Source organism: Nomascus leucogenys, unplaced genomic scaffold (assembly GCF_006542625.1).
Source record: "Nomascus leucogenys isolate Asia unplaced genomic scaffold, Asia_NLE_v1 Super-Scaffold_258, whole genome shotgun sequence".
Taxonomy (NCBI): domain Eukaryota; kingdom Metazoa; phylum Chordata; class Mammalia; order Primates; family Hylobatidae; genus Nomascus; species Nomascus leucogenys.
Window position 1 is genome coordinate 5,337,296 of NW_022095769.1, and position 6,117 is coordinate 5,343,412.

Here is a 6,117-nt window from a genome sequence, read left to right on the forward strand (position 1 = left end):
CCCTCTTCTTAACCAAGCAACACTTTTTTCATCTTGGTCTGGTCTCCCCTGAGGCCGTGGATTGCAAAAATCTTCCAGGTAGCTTATAATAATCCTGCCTTGGACCAGAGTTGTGTTGAACAGAATCAGCATCTTAGGAAATATGGAAAGGAGAAGGCCTCACAGTTGTTTTAAGAAACCAGCACTTTCTTATGCAGAAATGCTGAAATGCTGCCATCGAATTACCCTTATTCAGTGAACTGACAGCCAAGTGCCAACCCATGACACTTCTAACATATCTCTCCTCTTGTTGGAAAGCTAGCTGCCGAGTATACTCTCCATTTCTGAAATTGTTTGCAATGACCTAAGACTTTCCTCCTATCGAACAATATATAACTATTGATTTGGATCCTTCCCTCACCCCTCACCTTTCATTATCATCATTTAGGGAATTCCTTTAAAACAGAAAAACATATTAAGAAGTTAAAAATCAGTGGAGGGCAGGCGTGGTGACTCACACCTGTAATCCCAGCACTTTGAGAGGCTGAGGTGGGTGGATCACTCGAGGTCAGGAGTTCGAGACCAACGTCGCCAACATGGTGAAACACCGTCTCTACTAAAAATACAAAAATTAGCCGGGTGTGGTGGTGCATGCCTGTAATCCCAGCTACTTGGGAGGCTGAGGCGGCTGAGGCAGGAGAATTGCTTGAACCCAGGAGGTGGAGGTTGCAGTGAGCCAAGATCGTGCCACTGCACTACAGCCTGGGTGACAGAGTAAGACTCTGTCTAAAAAAAAAAAAAAAAAAGGAATCTGGGCTGTGGGCTGTTACCATTTCTGATAGTTACTACCAGAGATAACTAACTCCTGGACTGAGGGAGAGAATAGTGCATTTGCCCAATTGATGTCCCCTATAAGAAAACTGATGTTTTTATTTCAGTTTCTAATCTTTAGGAAGTTGTCAAAGATGAAAAGGCCAATTTTTGGGGTAATTTAATAGCTTTTCCCAAAAATTATTGAAAAAGCACAAAAAGTTCAGAAATGCCTCGAAGACTCTAGCTGAGATGGATGGACTGACTTGAACTTTTTAGTAGCAGATGAGACAGCAGGATTCCGACCCTGAGATCGTGGTTATTTGCTTTGGAGAGGTGGGGTAACAGCTTTTCCACACAATATCCCTAGTAGGAACCTCTTTTTGGCCTTTTTAAGGGCAAACTGCAGCTGATAAAGCCACTCCAGTGGAGGCAGAAGCATTTATCTAAGCTCTAGCCACAGACAGGTGATAGGAATGTCAACCTCACCTGGCTGTCAACCCCAACAAGAAAATCTTGGCCTTGTTCTGGGCATGCATAGCTTCAGATTCAGGACACCTGTCAGATCTAAAATGGGCATGGGTTTTAATTTCATTTAATTTCAACTTCCAATGATACAAATGGAAGATGCAAAGCAAAATGCTTTTGAGAGCAAAGTCTCCCAGGGGTGCCTCCGCCCGCCCCCAGCGACAGTGGAAAAGAAGGCGTTTGTGGGAGAGAAGGGTGGCTATAGACGTCATTGCGTCATCCAAATCCCAGCTGTGACCTGGCTCAGAGTTTTCCAGTTAAAAATAACCATGGCTTACAATTGGGGGAAAAGAGTAAACTGTTGCGTCTCCATGGAAACTAGGAGTGTGTGTGTTGGGGGGTGGGGGGAAGACAAGCTACAGATTTCTAGCACATGTGGCAAGATGGGGTGGATGTAGGGACCAGAAGCTTAGAGGCCCTCTGATGAAAGTTGATACCCCTATTTAGCGTCCAGGATGTGGCCAGACACTGCTCCAGGGCTCTGGAGACACTGCATCAAGGATTTGTTTACAACAATATGTACATCTTGGGTCTGGTGAAGAATTAATTTGAGTCTTCTGACTTCCTGTAACAGATTTGCTATTATTTGGCAAAGCAAAGAGCAGATGAGCAAGACTGTAGGTTAGATGTTGCCTTTTAACCAATCTGGGAACCTCTGCTACCTTTCCATTCACATTCTGTTTCTTAGCATATTCAGCACACCTTCATTTGCATATTCAGTAGTTTGGTTATGATACATGTAGTAGTTTATAACTAGAGGAGAAGTCTCCAGGTTTTTTGGGCTGGTTTGGAAATTTACTCCCCTTCAGTAAGTCCAGGTTTTCTTCTTTGTTCCATGAGCTTATGCAAAGCATCATTCATTAGCTTGTTTGTCTTTAAAGGTAGGTATGTTATAATTTCTGGTATACTTACTACCAGAGATAACTAACTCCTGAGGGGAGAATAGTTCATTTACCCTTTTTAAAAAGGTCTCTTTAAAATTTTCTTTTCTTCCAATACATTCTAGTTGTAAACAAAATCGTTTTAAACACTCATTTTATTTTTATTTTTTTTGAGACGGAATCTCACTCTGTCGCCCAGGCTGGAGTGCAGTGGCGCGATCTCGGCTCACTGTAACCTCTGCCTCCCAGATTCAAGCAATTCTCCTGTCTCAGCCTTCTGAGTAGCTGGGACTACAAGCGTCTGCCACCATGCCCAGCTAATTTTTATATTTTTAGTAGAGATGGGGTTTCACCTTGTTGGTCAGGCTGATCTCGAACTCCTGACCTCAGGAGATCCACCCGCCTCGGCTTCCCAAAGTGCTGGGATTACAGGCGTGAGCCACTGCGCCCAGCCATTTATTTTTTGAGATGGAGTCTCACTGTGTCACCCAGGCTGGAGTTGCAGTGGTGTGATCTCGGCTCACTGAAACCTCTGCCTCCCTGGTTCAAGCAGTTCTCCTGCCTCAACTTCCCGAGTAGCTGGGATTACAGGCGCACACCACCAGGCGCAGCTAATTTTTGTATCTTTAGTAGAGATGGGATTTCACCATGTAGGGTCATGCTGGTCTCCATCTCCTGACCTCAAGTGATCCACCTACTTTGGCCTCCCAGAGTGCTAGGATTACAGGTGCGAGCCACCTTGCCCCACCAAAACACCCATTTTAAAATTAAGAGTTTATAGAGCAGGCTGGGCACAGTGGCTCATGCCTGTAATCCCGGCTACTCGGGAGGCTGAGGCAGGAGAATCGCTTGAACCCGCGAGTTGGAGGCTGCAGTGAGCCGAGATCGCGCCATTGCACTCCGGCTTGGGCAACAAGAGTGAAACTCCGTCTCAAAAAAAAAAAAAATAGAGCAAATAACTGAGGAAGAAGTAGGGATTGTTGACATTACTGGCCCTCTACAGCTAAATGCTTTCTTGTTTACCTGCCTGGTGTACTGAAAAGATCTGAGCACTAATCCCTGTTCCGGTATTTAATAATAATGCAACCTTGGGCAGTTTCTTAATACTTCATGTCTAAAGTGTGGTTGGTAATACCTACCTGACTGGGTTGATGAAGATTAAATGGGCCGGGTGTGGTGGCTTACGCCTGTAATCCCAGCACTTTGGGAGGCCAAGGCGGGTGAATCACCTGAGCTCAGGAGTTTTCTTTTTTTTTTTTTTTTTTTGAGACGGAGTCTCGCTCTGTCGCCCAGGCTGGAGTGCAGTGGCGCGCTCTCTGCTCACTGCAAGCTCCGCCTCCTGGGTTCATGCCATTCTCCTGCCTCAGCCTCCCGAGTAGCTGGGACTACAGGCGCCTGCCACCACGCCTGGATAATTTTTTTTTTTTGCATTTTTAGTAGAGACGGGGTTTGACGTTCGCCAGGATGGTCTCTTACCTCCTGACCTCGTGATCTGCCCGCCTCGGCCTCCCAAAGTGCTGGGATTACAGGCGTGAGCCACCGCGCCCGGCCTGAGCTCAGGAGTTTGAGACCACCCTGGGCAACATGGTGAAACCTTGTCTCTACTAAAATACAAAAAATTAGCTGGGCTTGGTGGTGCACGCCTGTGGTCCGAGTTACTCGCACCACAGCACTCCAACTTGGGCTACAGGGTGAGACTCCGTCTCAAAAAAACAAAAAACAAACAAACAAAAGATTAAATGGGTTAAGGTATATAACACACCTGGTGCCTCCCTTCCTTTTCTTTTCCCACTAAGCCTTTGACATTTAGTTTCACTGCAGTCAGGTATGAGCAGTACATGATTTTCCTGTACCACCCAATTCACATCATGCAAAAATCTTACAGAGGGACATGAAGATCTGCAAGAACAAATGTTAAAACAGACAGATGTGCATTATACAAGGATGTTGTTTATCTTGAAATTCTCATCACTGCATCGCTACTGCCGAAGGGTTGAATTAAGGGAAAAACATTTCAGAGACAGATTTGAAATTACCTGATTATCCTAGACATGTTGTAATGTTCCCTTTTATAATGCCTGGCTCAAAAAGCTTGATGTCAGGTTACAGGACTGTATTCATACTTTGATTGTAATTGTGTTAACAAAAGTAAAAAATCTTGCATACAATCAAGACCAGAAAGAAATCCAGATGCTAATTGTTGTTTTGTTAAGTAATAAAATTGTGGTAAGCAATGCTTTTTCTCTCCTTTTTGCTTTTTTTTTCTTTTTCTTATTTGTAATGTGACAATTCTTTATTACCTGGAAAGTACATTTTATGAGAACTGTGAAAACTCGGAAAGCAGAAGTTCAAAGTATTTTACATTTAATAACACCTAGCTAATCCTTGATATCTAGATAAGGTGCTACTTTACATCTTATGAAATAGCACAAGCCTTAGGCAAACTTCTGTAGTAGAAGAAATGTGTTCTGAGACTTCTATCCTGCTAGTTTTTAAGAAATCTTTTCTCCCAGAAACCTGGTGTCCAGTGTCCCTCTCAAATCTGCCAAAGGACAGTAGCTTAAAGATTTATTTATCTCGGGGAGTTGCATTTTTATAGCCATCAGTGGCATATAATTTGGAATTAGAGGCACAGGCAAGCAGGCCTTCCGAACCTCTTGGAGCCACAAGACCCGATGGCACCCTGAAATCAAACTTCTGTAGACTGGGAGCCTTGTTGACCGCTGTTCCCCAATTCTGACAGATCAAAGCTGCTGCTAATTTGTTAACCAGAGGCATTGATACAAATGGAAGATGGAACTATTCATACTGAGGGACCCATAAAAGTCTGATTAATCTAAGGAGCAGTCATTGCCCAAGCAGTTAAGGAGAATATTTTTGGAAAGGCAGACATCAGAAGCTAAGCAGAGTACAAATTTCCACCCTCTACTTACTGTGTTAATCATATCAGCTCTCACTCTTCGTAGATGCTGCCCTGCTCGAAAGCACTGCTTATTTAGCTGGGAGTCAGGAGAACCCAAACCCTCCCTGGGCATAGACAAATTGTAATTTTATAGCAGACAGCCTCTAAAATGTTTCTACATCCACAATAGTTGATACTGCCAGGCGCAGTGGCTCATGCCTCTAATCCCAGCACTATGGGAGGCTGAGGCGGGAGGATTGCTTGAGCCTAGGAGTTCGAGACCAGCCTGGGCAACATTACTTAAAGAGACCAGGTCTCTTTAAATAGTAATAACAGGGCCAGGTGCGGTGGCTCACGTCTGTAACCTCAGGGGGCATCACCTGAGGTCGGGAATTCAAGACCAGCCTGACCAACATGGAGAAACCCTGTCTCTACTAAGAATACAAAATTGGCCAGGCGTAGTGGCGCGTGCCTGTAATCCCAGCTACTCGGGAGGCTGAGGCAGGAGACTCACTTGAACCCGGGAGGCGGACGTTGCGCTGGGCCGAGATCGTGCCATTGCACTCCACCCTAGGCAACAAGAGCGAAACTCCGTCCCCCCAAAAATAATAAAAACAGTAATTAATTAGCCAGGCGTGGTGGCGTGCCTGTAGTCCCAGCTACTTGGGAAGCTGAAGTGGGAGGACCACCTGAGCCCGGGAAGTAGCGGCTTCAGTGAGCCATGATGGCACCACTGCACTCCATCCTGAAGCCTATCTAAAAAAAAAAAAAAGAAAAATTGGCACCTATAAAAAAACTCACATACTTATAGTCTAGAAATGTGCTGTCCAGTAAGGTAGCCACTAGCCACATGTGGCTATCTAAATTTACTAAAATAAAATTTTAAATTCACTTCCTTAGTTACACTAGCCACATTTCAAGTGTTCAGTAGCCACATGAGGCTAGTGGCTACTGTACGGGATAGTGGAAATACAGAACATGTCCATCATCACACAAAGTTCTACTGGACAGTGCTGG